The 18,127-nt window shown below is 41.5% G+C and overlaps 1 protein-coding gene across 2 annotated transcripts in view; it reads right to left on the bottom strand.

The window, feature by feature from the left end:
* The window catches only part of NYAP2 (neuronal tyrosine-phosphorylated phosphoinositide-3-kinase adaptor 2), a 1,523,268-nt gene that overhangs the window by 186,170 nt on the left and 1,318,971 nt on the right, over window positions 1–18,127 (bottom strand). The window lies entirely within an intron of this gene.

The raw sequence follows: 18,127 nt of genomic DNA, 5'->3' as shown, positions 1-18,127 counted from the left end.
AGCAGCCCACACTGGCCAAGAGCATTTCCATTAGCAACTAAGCTAAGAAAATGTACAGCGTGAATGACAGACAATAGGGTGTGTCACTGCCAGGCATATGTGGCGATGCCAACAGAGAAAGGTCAATGAGGATGCCGCAGCCTTCCAACTCATGTGGCACAGGGTGTGGCGACCCAAAGAAAACCCCAATGGTGCTAGGTTTTGGATGAGTGAAGCCGGAGTTGGACACCTGGTAAAATATGACTGGTGTGGAGCATGAAGCTGCAGGGAGAATTGAGTGATACAGATGCCAAGAGGCACTCTGGAAAAGGTAACCAGAGAATGCGTGACAGAAGAACAAGATAGTGATGGTCGCAGTGTGATTACTTAAGTGTGTAAAGTACAATTCAACCCAGGTTCTCTGTATTCACACTGGCTGAGTGCTGTATAGAGGATGTGAATCCAGGGAGAATAGAACTGAATACTTGCTATGATTTTCGCCAAACAAGAGATGAGTTGGAAACAAAGTGCTTGAAGGAAATCCATAGTTAGTTTGAGGTAAATCTCTAACATAGATGGTGTGTCTCGTCCCAGTACCCATCCTACTTTACTGCCACTTTCCTCTTCCTTGTCCCAGTATCGTATTAGAAATTCATGACATTACCCCCAGCTCCCTCTTCCTAGTCACAATTCTCCGGAAACCCCACCTATTCTTTCTTCCTCCCAGTACTGCACCACCCTGACCACCCTCTTCCTTGTCCCAGTACCCCATTAGTAATCAAACCTTTACCACTACCTCCCTCTTCTTTGTCCCAGTACCCTATTAGAAATCTATTACATTACCCCACACCTCCCTCTTCACTGGCCATGTACTGCATTAACCCCGCCTCCCTCTTCCTAGTCCTAGTGACCCGTTAGTAATCCTACTTTTGCAGCCACCTCCCTCTTCCTCTTCCCAGTGCACCATTACCCCAACACTCCATTACCCCCACCTCTCTCTTTCGCATTCCAATACCCCAATGGTAATCTGATGCCTTGCCCGCACATCCCTCTTCCTCCTCCCAGTACCCCGTTAATAACCCATACATTATCACCACCACCCTATTCCTTTTACCCGTACCCTATTGTCACTGCCTCCCTTGGTCATGTCCCACCACTCTATTCCACCCACCTCCTGGTTCCTTAACACTACCTTTAGTAATCCATCATATTACCCCACCCCCTCTTCCTCCTCCTAGTATTCTATTAGAAATATATTATATTACCCCACCACCATCTTCCTTGTCCGAGTACTCCATTACCCTCATCACCCTAGTACAACATTAGTAATCCATTGCATTACCTCCCCACCTCCATCTTCATGCTTCCAGTACTCAAGTACCCCCAACTTCCTCTTCTTCATCCCAGTACTCAATTCCTAATTTGTTGTATGGCCCCATCTCCCTATTCCACATCCCAGAACTATATTAGTAATCTGTTTTATCATCACCTGCCACTTCCTTGTCTCAGTAACCCAATAGTAATCCAATGCATTACACCTGCATCCGTTTTACTCATCCCATTACCCCATTAGTAATCTGTTACATTATCACTGCGTCCCGCTTTATAGAACTAGTACTACATTCCATGGTTCAATCCTTATCACAGTACCGAATTTTCTGCACCTCCCTTTTACTCATACCAGTACCCCATAAGTAATTCTGTACATTAACACAAAATCCCTTTTCCCTGTTCCAGTATCCCAATAGCAATATGTTGCATTACTCCCACCTTTTTTCTTCCTCACCCCAGTAACCCATTAGTAAAATGATGCATTTACCCAACTTCCCTCTGTCTTGTCATAGTAACCCATTAGTAATTTGTTACATTGCAGACCACTACTTGCGCTTCCTAAACACAGTGCTCCATTTCCTCTGCCACTCACTTCCACTTTCGAGTTCACCATTAGCAATATATTACCTCAATGTTAACTCAATCTTCCTCATCCAATAATCTCACCAAAATAGGGTACATTATCCGTAACTCCCTCTTCCTTGTCTCAGTAGTCCATTAACCACACCTCTTCCTTCCTCCTGCCAGTATCCTATTTGTAATCCATTGCATTTCCCAAACACTTCTCTTCCTAGTCCCAGTACTGCATTAGTGGTCTATTACATTATCCCCACCAATTTCTTCCTTGTCGCAGGCCCCATTGGTAATCCTTTCCATTCCCCAAACTCCATTGTATTCATCCCATTTGAAATCTGTTGCATTACCCAGCCCCTCTCTTCCTCATACAAATAAAATGATGTTCAAATACCCCATAAGAAATCCATTGTATTACCACCACCATATTCCCTGTCAATGTACCCCATTACCCCACCTCTCTCTTCCTCGTCTTACTACTCCATCACACGTGCATCAGTTGTCTACTTCCGAATACCCAATTAATAATCCATTGCATTAGCCCACCTCACTATTCCTTCTTTTAGTGCATTACTAATCCCTTCCATTATCCTGACCGCCTTTTCCTTGTTCCAATACTCAAATAGTAATTTGATGCATTACCTCACCTTCCTCTTCCTCTTCCCATGACCCCATTTGCAATCTGTTTCTTTACAGTCACCTCACTCTTCCTTGTCCCAGAACCCCATTATCCCAGATCTCTCTTCCATGTCCCACTTCTCTATTACCCCATCTCACTTTTCCTCATCCCAATAACCCTTGAGCAATCCATTGCATTACATCACCTGCCTGGTGTTGTGAGCTATGCCACCATAACTATGAGGCCCCCCTTGCTCAGCCCCTAGACACACTGACTGTACTGTTGTAGTTTCCTTTAGGATTATATTTATGCTTCCTGAAGTTAAAAGCAATGTTCAAGAACAATTACCATTCTTGTACTTTAAGTGGGCCTATGTCCAGGCAGTAGGATGTACCATATAAGATTAATATTTTTCTAGAAAGCTGTGTCTAGTTTTAATTAACCATCAGCCACCTGGATGGGAACCCCCAGTTTTTCCCTTTGTCCAACCAATACTTGAAAAATCCCTGATCATTTGCATTTCTAAAATTGTGATAGTGCTCTAATGGCTGCCTGGAGTCAATCATACACCCTGTATTTATTAATATTATCACATGGTTTTAATGATTGTGCCCCATAAACCACTCAGAATGGTCACATTGCAGTCCATTCGTTGGAGTGTAGACTTCATCCACTTTCAGAGAATTATTACATGGTTCTCCATGTGAGCTAATTCTCTTTCTCTTCAACATAGTGCTCCCACTCCTCTTATCTATAGACAGATCTCTCGATGGAAGGTTTGGTGCACTGTTGGAGGAGCAGCACCAGTGTGCTGGCTGTGTTGCAAGAGCTGACAGTATTTTGAAAGTGAACACACAAGTTGCACTTTTCCAAATGGTTCCAACAATAAAGACCAAAGACAACTCTAATGTACAGCTTCAGATAACAGTAGACCTCTTAGCCCAAGTAAATTTCTGTAATGTGATTCTTAATTTGGGAATAGCACCCGAGTCAGAGATGCAACTAAACCTGATATTGCACATTGGCAGTTGCGTTCGGTTAACTTTTCACCCCCAAAAAAATCACAATTAATATATGTCCTCTCATGTAGGCAGTTATCAGGCTGGGCACATAAACGACTGAGTATGACATCTTTCTCTGTGTAGATGTCCCTTCAAGGCATTAGAACCTGTAGCACTGACAACAAGTGGTAACCTCAAAAGATTCTAACAGATTTACTTTATTCTATTTTGTATTGGGTATTTGTAAGGTCCTATATAACAGAAGTATTTCGAGACATAGACCAAGCACCAAAAGTATGCGATATAACTCATTCACAAAGTACATCATGATTAGAACAGGAACAAGACAGGGTGCTGTCTCCAGAGTATGCTTCATTCGTTGCACCTTCTTCACAAATGCTTTGTAACTTGTGTCATGGCAAGGAGATCAACAGGTGACTTGATGATATGAATATGCAGCATGGGGGATCCCCACACTGGTGGCTGATTATCCGCAAAAGGCACCCTCCCCACTCCCCCCCCCAATCCCTCTGGACATCGAAGCAGCCGTAATCTTGTTTGATTTAAATATTAGTGCATGTAATGGGTGCCTCAAACAAGATCAACTGGCTAAGAATACTTTTCAGGGCCATAATGGTTCTTCAAGAATCCACTACATTCTGATAAGTGTTAAAGATTATGGTTTGGTCAACACCTGTGAGGTTATAAATCGGTGTGAGAGTGATCACAATCCCCCCCCTTGAATGTCCTATTCATCTCCCAAACTGGGATTGTTGAAGAACTCTGGGGGAAGCAAGGGCAGCTGAAATTGATGTTGCTTGTCATGCCAGGCGATCGATAAAATGGATTTGCATTGAAAAACCTAACCTTAAAACTAACATCTACTACGCCTTTGGTGAAAACATCACAGCAATCTGTGACCCAGTGAACAACTACTGCGGGAGTATCAAGCTCTAGCTCAAAAGCGTTTTACCTTCTTCAGCCAAGAAGAGCAAACGCAGTATGTTGAGAACGCAGACATGGTTTCATGAGGATTGTAGGATCATCAGGGAATCCTATGCTGTCTAAAGGAGGGATCAATAGTAAATAAACTGTGACTCTGTAACCTCTGTGCCACATATAAATACACCATCTAAAGGAAAAAGTAATCCTTCAAAAGGGACAAATGGGACACTCTGTTAGACGCCTACAGGAAAAAATATTCATGTTTATTTTGGAAGCTTGTGGCGGGTAAAGACGCACATTGATCTCGTAACTTTCAATGCAGCATAGCTGCCGATATTTGATCTAACCACTTCAGTGAACTGTACAAGGATAATCAGCATACGACCACGAAGACCCTACAGCAAGCCAGAGGTCTCTGTAGGACGAATGGAGCCCTAGTGTTACAATAATGGAGGTTGAGGTGGCAATATGTGCACTGGGGAGTGGGAAAGCTCCTGGTCCTGATAACATCCCAACAGGCTAAGGCAAAGATGAACTAACAGTCTGGAGGCCAGTGTTTTAATGCTGTGATTTGCCTGGGAACAATGCCAATTCCTGGTGTGAGGCAGAGATATTTCTCATTTACAAAAAGGGTGGGAGGGAATCCCTAGGAAACTATCGCCCCATATCTTTATTAGAAATGATACAGAAAATCTACTCCAAAGTAATCCTGGAAGCCCTAAGAACTGGGTTGATTCAGCCAGGATTATAAGCCATCTACAGATGGGAGTCCAGCAGGGTGTAGGCACTTTGGATCAGAGCTTTAGGCCTGATATGATTTTGAAGAAGTACACAATCCTCAATAAAATTAAGATCTATGTGGTCTTTGTTGATCTATGGACTGTATTTGATTACCTTCCAAGAAGACAGCTGTGGCAGGTTCTGGCTGATTATAGCATCTCTCACTATTTATTGGCCATAATCCAGGAAATACATTCTGGTAACAAAGCCTCAGAACGCTGGAACCTAGGTTTACCAAGCCTTTTGATGTCCAGTGTGTTGTTCGGCGTGGGTGTGTTTGGTGCCTCTCCCCCTTTGCCTATATATCAAAAAGGTAATCGAGACAGTTGGTGGCCCACTGCCCGGACCCTCCTAAAATGGGCAACATTCATTACCCAGAGCTATCCTTTGCGGATAACACATTTTTGCTGTCAACTATTCAGATGGGTCCTAAACACACTCTAGCCATGTTTACCAGCAAATGCAAAGAATTACGCCTCAAGCTTAATAAAGCTAAAACCAAACCATGGTTTTCAGGCATAGGTTAGCAAAACATACCAGCCTGACCATCGAAGTAGAAGGTGTAAAACTCGAGCAGGAATCTGCCTACGGCTACCTAGGAATTCAATTTTCTGAAAATGGCCTTTGGACCCAACAACTGAACAAAGCCACCATGACCTTGGAGAAGTACAGCGGTGGGATAAGGAGATTCTCGGCATGCCACGGTGTTCGTGCATTGACTCCAGCTCCACAGCTCTATAGATTTCAGGTTATAGATATTTGGGAACATACACAAGCTATGGCACCAGTCATACTGTAGAACACATTGTTGAAATGTTTGCTCATGCAACCGGCTAGTGCCCTGAATATAATTCTACACATAGAGCGCAATTTATGTCCAATTGCAAATCTCATGTCTTAAACCCCTGCAACTTTGGACCAGAATTTGGTCCACTCTGGGCCTGTCCAGGTACAGAGAAGTATTAACACACATCCTGTCCCTGGAAGGATGTTGTTCACTTCTGTGGTTTAGAAATGTCAAATTTTGGCTAAGCAAACTGAACTTTGTCAACCTGGTTCGGATAGAAATTAGTCTAAGCCACCCTCCCACCCCCAGGCACCTTAAGGTGAGGTGAATGCATTATGAAATCATGTAGTGTGCAAGGGGTGAGAGGACTGTGCTATGAAACTCAGCGCATACATAATATAGCACAAATGATAGATGCATAACCCTAGTGTGCGCATAGAAAGAAACACCATTTTGTAATTATGGTGGATGCATAGTCTGACAAGGCAGCGCAGCCCAACTCAACTCAACTAGTCCTAGATCATTGAGACAGGATGAGTCTGCATAACCAGTTCTCACAGAAGTGGCCTCTAGTCCCATCATATTTGCAATTACTGGGAGGAATGTGCCCTGCAAGGCCGTGAGACAACACCAGGCTCCTTGCAGTACCCAGAGCCATGGCCCACACCACTGACTTGATCCCCTCACACCTGCATTCGAAGATAGTGAATGACCCCAGCCCAAATCGGAAACCAACTGGCCATAAAAGATCTAAGCATGTGCAACTGATTCACCTCGTCAAATGCATACATCCCTTGTAACTTGAGGTACAGGAAGGGATACATTATAGATCAAAACGAGGGTGGACGCCTTGGTTGCAAGAGGAGCGATATTAACAAATGCACAGAATGTGTGGGTCAGTAAGACTGTATTTTGTCCTACCTTCCCCGTGGCACCAGTCCCTGAGCCTCCCAGAGGCATGCCACAGTGATATAGTATTAGGCTTAATGTATCAAAGCAGTTTTGATAATGTAATTTATGAGAGACTTGACCTTCACTCCGCAGAGTGATGAGCCCAGCTGACCCAAATGAAACTGACAGATGGCGGAGAAGCAAACCAATTGTAGCCTGGCATCTCCTATGGAGCAGGCCCATGTATATGGACTCGCCAATCATTGATGCCAGTTTTTAGTGTATACAAATGATGTTTTTCCCCTTTTTAAACCACTGCTTGTACTAAGTGAAGCCAGAACATTCGAGCAGCAGAGTCCTTTGCTGACACCTTTGTATTCTGTACAATTAAACGTTATCCTTGCAAACTATCTCTTGGCTTCTTTCCCTAGAGAGTTGTATTAATTCTGGCGCTCACATAAATGGGGACTTGCCTTCAACCTCTGGGACACAACACATGACATGAAAAAATTGTCAAATTAGATGTTAAAAAAAGCTGGCATAGAGGCAACAAGACAATCAATGGAAGCAGCATGCTTCAAGCTTAGCAGCAGTTCATATATTTGAGACTACGTGGTTGTTATCAGCCCATTTTTTACACTCATACTTTATTTTGAACTTAGGTCCAACACTTTGAGGGTTGCACATTTTACAAAGAATTTGTACAGTTCCAATAGTGTAGCCTGTGCAATAAGTAGAGATTTATCTCAGTGCATGCCCACTTTACGCTGTTTTGTACAGGTTACATGGACCTAAGAGCTAGATTGCTACTTCCTGTCTTGAGGTTTGCGATTATTTGTTGGTCTGCAGATGCATTGGACTACAGCAAAACCTCTGGAGACCTTTATGTGGTCCATTTTGTAGTTAAGTTACTCCATCAGGCATGGCTGTAGAGACTCAGATCGAACAAAATTGAACAACCTAGCCCCCCTATTGTGGTAGAGTTGGCCATTGATCGCTTAACTAACAAACAAACCCAGTAAAAGTGATGTTTGAACCTGGCAGGCAAACCTCTATTAAGCTACGTGTCCCCAAAGGGTCTACCTAAGACAATTCTAGTGACCTGTTTTACAACATTGCTTGTCCCTTTAGACAATTCATGTCTTTACTGATTGTTCATGCTTTTGGCTAGTTTTAACAAATACATTGTGTTAAATACTGTTTTAATATTTACATTATTCCTAATTATTTGCAAAGATGTCATCTGATTAATTTACAGAGTTTTCCAGTGTTATGTTATTTTGTTCTATTTGTTTTTATGGCATATGCTCTGATATTTTTCATACCGGATAAAGCTGATGTAAATCGATTTGAAAAAGTGACTTGCAGGCCAAGAAAAATGATTCAAGGGTGTTTAACACAAACAGATAAAAGTGGATTCAATTAAACAGAGGTCAATTTGAGGACTTTCTTGAAACAAACACAAAAGTCAGGTTTGTCTTTGGATTGTGATCCTCACGCCTTCCAATTTTCCCGTAACCTCCACCTTCTTGGCAGGAGAAAGAGTCACTCGCAGTTTTTGAGGATTAAGTACACCACATTTCTTTCTTGGCCTGGTGTAATGATTTTCCTACCTCTTGTAGACTTTGCCAGAATGTCAAACGCCTATTCCTTTGTTCGGGCAAGTCTTGGCACCATTTTCCACAATGCCTTGGGTCATCTGAATGTGGGCTATTCATCAGACTATTTATATTGTCTTGAGCCTGACATTATCAGTCATAACCCTTTTACTAGTCTATTGGGACGTTCCCTGGTGCTGCTTATCCACCAATCTGGGGGCCTCTCGAGGAGCTTAGATCTAAATGGCATGTTCTCCTGCTGCCTCTCTTCTTTGGAAGCTCCAACTCCTAGTCACATCCCCTTTCACCTTTTCTACTCATTAGCTTATGTCTACTCCTTTATTGTACCCCTTTTCCTCCTACTTCAAGTTCTGCAATCCCCCTACTCTCCTCTGCTCCTCTCACTTTTAATTGTCTTTCTTAACCTTCTTCCTGCTATTTAATTCTTCTCCCGTATAGTTCTCAAATGTCTACATTTTAACCTACTTCTGTCTCCTTTCTAACTCTCCAGTCTCCAGTCTCTATCTCTGCTTGGTGCTCCTTATCACCCCCACTAGGTCTTCACTCTCTCTCAAACTCATATTTCTACTCTCTCCTCCTCAGCACTTCTCATATCTTACTCCTAATCCTCAGTTCCAAACTCTCTCTATTTTCCAATTCTCCACTCTTTCGACTCCCTTCCATTAGTATCAGTTGCGCCTCCTCCTCAGATCTTTTCTCTCTCTCTTTCTGAAGTCTATACTCTTGACCCGTGCTCAGTATTCCTTAGCTCCTCCTGCTTCTCCTCCAATCTAACAGTGATCCCTTAGTCTACTTTATTCTCCCCCTCAGGTCCTCTACCTCTGCTGTTGTCTTCTTGTAAATGTCCTTCTTGGTTTATGGTCAAAGTTTGTAATCAAAAGATTCGAATAACAAAAGGTTTGAAACAAAGGTTTCGAAAACAAAAGGCTCGACATACTATTTTTAACATGCAAAGTGCATTTCTTTCGAAACCAATCCGTCAACAATAGTCATGGATTGGTTTCAATTGAAATGCACTTTTACATGGTAAAAGTAGCACTTCAATGCTGTTTTGTTTGTAACGTTGAAACGTTACATGGAGCTGTCCAGTGCTGAACTTACAGGACTGGACAGATCCATGTAACATTTAAAAGTTATTTGTGTATAATGGCATCAAAATGCCTTTTTTTAAATTTGAAACGTTACATGGAGCTGTCCAGTCCTGGACAGCTCCATCTAACGTTTTAAGGATTTAGTGTATATTGGGGGGTATATGGCCGGGGTCCCCCCTCGATCCCCCCAACCCTAACCCAAGCCCCAACCTTAACCCTAACCCAGGTTTCGAAAGGCAAACTTTCGATTTTTTTTCAAATAAATTGTCATTCGTAACTTTTGTATTTCGGAAAAAAAGATTTGAAAGTTTACCTTTCGAAACTTTTGTATTCGAAAAAATGACTGGACACCATCCTTCTTACTGCACCACCATGCCCTCTCTTTCTCCACTTCACTCTTCTTCAAACCTCTCATTGCCATGCCCCTTGTCTCTCCTGTCTGCTTCTAGTCTTGTGCTGATTTGCCCTGTAAGGATATTTGGCGTGTTACAGCACAGAGTACAGCACTACTGCACAGGTAGCAAACAGCACAGAGTACAGCACTACTGCACAGGTAGCAAACAGCACAGAGTACAGCACTAATGCACAGGTAGCAAACAGCACAGAGTACAGCACTACTGCACAAGTAGCACATTTTTTTTTGCAGCACCACCACAAGGGTGCGGTGCATTGCTATATGGGTTACCAGATTAACAAGGAAAGACAGGCTATTCAGTCAAAAACGATTTTAACATATAAGATGCAAATCTATTTTTACAGTTAAAAGCACACGTGCTCATTTAAAAAAGCACACTATTTTTCACCTGAAATGCCTATGGTGCGAGAGACACATTTGAAAATTAACAGCTAACCTATTAACCATTAACCTGACTAATAAAACCTTATTTAACATAACCCACTAATAAAATGTGTTCTCCACTGCAGAATTATGCATACTCTGAAAGCCATTTAAATGTGTGTGCAGATTTTGGTTTTTTTCTCTGCCTGCTTCTCCGTGTTTTTGTGCACAGTAACTGCAGGAAGAAGGAAGTCAGATTTGCAACAATTGCAAATGTATAAGCGAAGCTATTGTTGAGAGTAGGAGGATGAGAGATGATGGATTTCATTGGGACACGTCATACAGAGGGCTGAGATGAAAGTTTTAGTGGGCAGTATCGGGGAAAAAGACAAGGCAGACATTTTTCTGCACTACTGGGGAGAAGACCTGGCTGTGGGACTCCTGACTGAATGCAGATCCCTGCGTCCTGCTACAGTCAAGATTTGGCAGTCGAGATTGGGGAGAGCTGAAAGAAGGACCTTTCCACTGGCTGAGGCGTTCCTATCTGCAAAAGCTGAGAATTCCAGGCAATGACCCCGGTTTGAGAAGGCAAGCGTTCCTTTTTGCTGGAGTTAATCCAAGGGAGCCACATTGCCAAAGAGAACAACTAAAAAGATAAGGTAATGAGAAGTGTGGGAGCTGAGTGTGTACGGTAATATGCAGTCAGTGTAGGATTCCTGTGCATGCCTTAATCAAATGCTAATGTTGCAATTTGAGTTCTGTTCTCCGCCACTCTCTTTGCAGTGTGTCATAGACAATGCTTTTACTGTACCATTTTATTTATTTCTGTAAAGAGTGAGATCGTGTTTAAATGCAACTTTTATAATACAGAAAAATATTTGAAAACAGACGGGTGGTGTATTTACTATTTACCATTACAATGCCGATGATGTGGGGAGATTTTTAAACAGTGCAATGGTCATTTTAAGACAGATGTGTGCATGTCAGAATCAGTATGAATAATTGTGAGTGACTGTAGCATAGCTTGTTGGAGGTACATGAGCCAACGGGAAGAGAGACTCTCTGAACATAGCTCCCTACCGTATATAAGGTAGTGGAAATTACCACAAGACTACCATATATAGCTCTCTGTCGTAAATAAGTCAGTGAGTTCGCCCATGGTGGCGCACCAACACTATCACTGAAAAATGTGGTATTCCTAAAATGTAGGTCTGAGGTCTCTCTAGTGATCACACGAAAAATCTAAGCAAAGATAAGGGATTCTGGACATTGGGGCCACAAATAAAACAAGGGAATTATGCTCACCAAAATACCACCAACCACGTATACCAAATATGCAGGTCTGGGTGCTGAAATAATGCATGTCCATTGTATTATTGTTGCACATGGCCAAATCTGAATACAGAGAGTGATTATTGCTAAGTTATTTTTCGGCGGTAATAAAATACCGTCAGGCCCCAAATCTCCACAAAATACCCTACATATTTATGGTGCGTTGCAGGCCGGGAAAGTGATCATAGAGTACCTACTGGGCGTGGCAAGCGTGTCTCACACTGCCATTTGCACATTAAAGGGAACCCATTTTATAATAGCAGTGTGCCACTAAAAACGAATTTCAGAATGTCACAAAGGGAAACCACATTCTCAGATCTAGTGCAATATTTAGAGGCAAAGTTATTTGCACATGGGAATTGGTCTTCGAATAGCACGTTAGAATGGAGTAACCGCATTCAGCGTGAGGTGCAGAAAGAAAAACTGGACAATATTTTTGCAGAAGGCAGCATAATTCAGGTCTGCCTTACAAGATTATTGAATGCAGCCGATAAAAGTGCAGAGAAAGACTGTTTAATACGGCTATGCGGCAAAATATGGTTTATTTTAAACAAGTCCCTGCGAATGCAAGAGAATGATACTCAGCTAATTAACAGGTTAAAGACTGAATTAGAGGGGGCAAGTAAAAATCATGAAATGTTGAGAGCAGAATTGGATGTATGCCAAAAAGACATGCAATTAAAATGCAGAGACTTTGATACTCAGTTATCCAAAAGCAAGAAACAATTTGAAGATAGTGAGCAAGAATTGGCACACTTAAAAGCCTTAGTGGATCACATTAGGCAGGATAAAGATGAGGTTGTTTCAGAAATGCAGATTTTACAAAAAGAACATTGCGAAAAAGAAGGTGATCTCCAGAGTGCAGAACAAGAAATGATTAAAATGATTCAAGAAAGAGACAAGAGAAATAAAGAGTTCAATGAATGCCAAATGCAAATGTGCGATATGCAGGAGGTGATTAATAAAATGAATGATGAAAATAATTATTTGCAAAATGAAGCAACCAGACTCCTTAAAAGTGTAAGGACTTAGAACAGCAAATGTGCATTCCCAGGTCCCAGGAGAGGCGGCAGGGTACCACATTCAATGGAGTGGAGGTGAATTCTAGCTATGCCCAAAGAGCTAGTGCTACAGTGGCTGGGCCAGTGACTGAACTTGGTTGCAGCGCCCTTGGGGGATTTGATACTCCCATTGGGGGCAGCCACCAATCTCATACACCTGAAAACAGGATTGAGTCACAAAATAGTGCAATTCCATGCATTGCAACAAGTAGCCCCATAAAAATAATGAAATCCATTAAAGCCCTGATCAAACCATTTAAAAAGGGAGGTGAATGCTGCATTGAGGATCACTTAGAAGCGGTACATGACATTTTTAAAGCACTCCAGATACCTAAGGAACAGTACAGACAATATTTTCATTTAACTTTAGATGCCCCGACGGCCAGCATCATAAGGGGATTAAATGAACAGCAGAATATGACATGGCTGGAGTTTGAAAAAGAAATTAGGCGTCATTTTTCTCCTTTTCAGTCATTGCAGGAGGCAAAGAAAGTCGCGTACACAATTACTGCTGGACCTAATACATCCCCTCCCCAATTTTTACAAGACTTAAAAAGAGCATTCTCTCGCTTTGATGTATCTTTTGACTCAAATTCCAATGAGTTTAAAACCGCATACTTCTATGGGCTACAGAAAGACATCATATCCCAATTGGTCCGTGAATTTGACCGTGACAAGTCCCTTGAATGGATTGTACATCAAAGCACAAAGCTATATGAGGTACTCTATTGTCAGGGTAGAGAAAGTGATAAAATGAAAGATACCAGGCCTAAATCTAAAGAACCCTCAGCCACAGTAATGGAAATCAGGTCAGCCAAAATGTCCCTTGAGTCTGCTCAAAGCCAAGGTAAAAATAATGTGACACCTGAACAAAGGGGTAATCAACAAAGATCGCCATTTCCTGTACCAATGTTCCAAACACATGATCCTAGTAATAGAGAGAGTTACATCAGCCCTAGATATTTAGGGGATAGACCCCGGGTAGGATATCGGCCTGATATGGCAGGTATGAACAATAACCAGAGACAAAATCAAGATCAAAGAAATGATGGTCCCTACCAGTCATTGGGGACACAGAGTAGGTTTGATCCCAACACCATGATATATGGTAATCAGGATAGGCCCCGATATGTGGATCGATTTACTGATAATGGAAATCAACATAGGGGCCAGTACCCACAATCTGAGAGACGGGACATGAGGCAAAACGTGAACTACAGTCCACGCCAGTACAATGATTCCCCACCAGGGGACTATAATCAAAGGATGGGTGCAACCCGCTCCCCTCCACAAATGAATCAAGAGTTCAGAAACCATCCCAACCGACATCATTCACCTGAGAGGTATCAGAATAGATCCAATCAGCGGGAAAACAACCAATATCGACCTAGGCCACAGAAAGAGGATCCTAGAGAGATGGAAAGGTTCCGGTGCCTTGAGGCCCAAGTGAAAATGTTAGCTGAGCAAATAGGAAAGCTCTATACAGCGCAAAAACAACCTTCCAAAGAGGGGGCTGATGGCCATAGCAATGACCGGGGGGCTTCCGAAAAGTGACTAAGTACTCATGATAATCGCAGTGCCAAAATGACAGATTGCTCTGATATCATTTTGCATAACAACTCTGAGATGCCTAATGGATTAAAAATGAAAGTACCAGTAAATGAAATTGTGATAGAAAGTGCAAATACTTCTAAAAAAGAGGTACGGTTTAACTTAGAGCTAAATAAAACAGTAAAGATTTGCACAAATGAAAAAGAAACATTAGGAAGTCCAAAAGAACAAAGGAACAGATTTAAGAAAAATGACTCATGCATGGGGAATACCAGTGAACAGGGAGTAAGTGGGGATGCCATAGCTCCTTCCCTGGGCAAGCAAAACAATGACCAAACACAGACAGAAAAGGGAAATACTCACAAGGAGGGTACAAGTCAATCACCTGAAGAATTCTTTGAGCCACATATTTTTGAAGAGGCTGAAAGGGCTGGTATTACACTAAATGATCACAAATGCACAGAATTAGAAAATGACAAATTGCTGAATGATGTTGTTAGACATGTTCAGTTGGAAGGTTGTAATGTGGTCTCTGATGTTACCCACATGGATGGGCGAACAGTGGCCACACTCCAAAAAACCTCTGAACATGGAGAAATGAATAAAATATCTCGCACAGAAATGGGCAAAAAGGAGGGAAAAATGTCTTTTCATTTACCAATGTGCTTAGCCAAAAGTCAAAAAGACCTGAGAAAGGTGAGCCCTGAAATCAGTAAGAATTCACATTTCTTATGTGTATTAGAGGAAGTTGAGGACAGATATTATGCACCCATCACTGTAGAAGAAAAATGCCACACCTTCGCTATGATTGACACTGGCGCACAGGCCACAATTATGTCCAAGGAGCTGGTAAAGAGTATCAATGAAGGGAGGCCTCCACAGAGTCAGATCACAGTGAAGGCAAATCAAGGCCCAGTGCATAACTTTAATGGGGAGGAGGTGCCCATCATAGGTGTAACTGAGGTTGACATAAAAATAGGAAAGCACAGAATGAAACAAGAGGTATTGATCACATCTATTTGTGAAATTCCATTTCTGATGGGGACAGATTGCCTGAATAGATTGTCTCCTCTCATAGATGGGGTGAATGAAGTGCTGTGGTCCTTAACCAAAAAACCATTGAGGCCTAAGAAACTAAAATCACAAAACAGCAATATAAATGAATGTCACACCGTTGCCAAAACAAATGATGCTGTGGAGGTATATCTCCAGAATAGCTGCATACCTAGTGTCACTGTTATATTAATGTGTCAAGACAAAATGCAGAGCAACAATGAAAAACTACCTGTACAAATATACTTGGACCCAAGGAAAGATTGACAGACTGCCATAGATGAGCACACATTACGTTTCTATTTAAAAGAGAAAACATGCAAACAGAATATTGCTCCTAAAACAGATTCAGAAAAACACATTACCACTCTGGCAGAAATACACATGGAAGATGAGCAACCATGGGTTCATGTTGGTATAAATGATTATCTTAAAACAATAAAAGCCACTTTAACACTTGAACATGAAAGGAGTTTCATAAATGAGAAATTTTTGCAAAAAATTATGGAGAGGGAAGAAATCCCGAAATTTAGGATTAAAAACCAATATGTTTCTGGGTTGGACAGTCCAGACTTTGAAAACCGAATTGCAGGCAGATGCATGCTTAAAATTAGCATTGGGCAGAAAACAATTTACCATAATGTATGGATAGTGAGTGGAGCACAAAATGAATTTTACATGGGCAATGACATCATGCACAGAATGTGTATGGTGTTAGATTTCCTTAATCAAAAAATATGGTCACGCCTAGGTGGTCCGGCACCTGAATTTGAAGACAAAAGAAGGGCTTATCATTGTGCACAACTGGTTCCTTATGCAGTCGAATTACAAATGAGGAAAAATACTATTATTCCTGCATTTACAAAACAGTTTGCAATAACACTGAAATGCAAAAATGGGCAGCAGATGAAAGGCTCTGATGCATTTGTATGCCTGAATGAATCCATAAAACAGCAAGGCCTGGATTATGAATACATTCCATTGGTAGACATTGGTGAGGGATCTGTAAAAATCATGGTAAATAATAAAGGTTGTCAGGATATTCATTTAGAGGAAAACTCCCCATTAGGAATGGCCATACAAAAATCACATTATACGGCAGATTTAAATAACATGGTGATTGGGAATATTCCTGAAAAATATGTAGATGCCAAGGGCGAGTTGCCAGAACACCTGGACTCTCAGCCCAAAGGAATATTTAAAATTCATTCTGTGTATCCTTATGATTCAAATGAGACAGTGTGCTGCCATCAAGAGGATTGCATAATATTTAATTTAAATGAAAATGAAACAGGAAATCAGCCCATTGAAGTGGAAGCTGATATGCCAAAATATTTAAAAGTGGCAGCTCTACAAAAAGACACAGCCACACAGTTAGAGGAAAGCGCTGAGATTCCTTTACCAGAAGAGTTTCCAGAATTTTCCAGAATGGTAGAAGAGCAGATCTCTTTAGCGGATGCATGTGACAGCGATAAGGATAGAGACGACCTGAGGGAAATATTTATGGAGTTTAAGGATGTATTTGCAAAAGATGCTTATGATTGTGGTTTAACTGATTTACATGTGGCCACAATACCAGAAGGTTGTAGCAGAAATCCAGTGTTTGTACGCCAGTATAGACTACCGCTGGCATGTTTAGAATCATTGGCAGAGATTATTAAAAATTTGGAATCACGGGGAATAATCAGGCCCATTCATAGCACATCCAATACGCCTATTTTAGGTGTGTTAAAGCCAAATGGTCAATGGCGGCTGTGTGCAGACTTAAGAGAGTTAAATAAAAGAGTACCAGTATCTAGATGGCCACTACCATTCATTGATCAGGGCCTAGCTCAGATACATGGTTCAAATGTATTTACCACGTTAGATCTCACATCTGGATATTGGTGTGTGCCATTGGCAGAGGAGATACAACACTTATTTTCCTTTACATTTGACAGGACTCAATATGCCTGGCTTAGAGCTCCATTCGGGTACATCAATAGTGGGAGTGAATTTGGCATATTTTTGAGAAAGGCCATGCCGGATGCAACGGAAAGAGGAACAATAGTTTATGTGGATGATGTCCTGATAAAAAATGAAAGCCTGAAAAGCCATTTTGATGAAATAAGAAATGTACTTGGCCAATTGCAGAAAGCAGGCGCCAAAGTATCTTTGCAAAAAGCACAATGGTGCAAGAAAAAAGTGAACTTTCTAGGGCATGAAGTGACTGAACGTGGGCTAAATCCACAAAGGAAGAAAATAGAGGCCATACAAAGATTAAAAGATCCTAAAGATGTGAAAGGAGTAAAATGTTTATTAGGGATGACAGGCTATAACAGAAAGTTCATTGAGAATTATGCAGAAATCACTCAACCATTGACTAAACTGCTTAAACTAAATACTCCCTGGAGATGGGAAAGAGAGCAGTCTGATGCAGTGGCTAGATTGAAGGAATGTCTTGTAAAGGCACCATGTTTAGCATACCCCATAAAGGACAGGGATTTCTTTATAGAAATAGGTTTTTCTGAACATTGTATGTCAGCAGTATTATCACAAAAACACGATTTGAATCACAAAACCATTGCATATGCAAGTAAGGCATTTTCCCAAGTTGAAATGAAATTTAATGAATGTGAAAAGGCCCTATTAACCACTGTGTGGGCGCTACAACATTTCCGCCCCATTGTTCAGGGAGAAAAGGTGATTATTGAAACAAATCATCAACCTTTGCAATTTTTAGAGAGTAAAAGAAT

The sequence above is a fragment of the Ambystoma mexicanum genome, chromosome 10, assembly GCF_040938575.1.
Source record: "Ambystoma mexicanum isolate Mex_15411 chromosome 10, UKY_AmexF1_1, whole genome shotgun sequence".
Lineage (NCBI taxonomy): Eukaryota > Metazoa > Chordata > Amphibia > Caudata > Ambystomatidae > Ambystoma > Ambystoma mexicanum.
The sequence above is the reverse complement of the archived record's forward strand: the minus strand, read 5'-3'. Positions and strand labels throughout refer to the sequence as shown.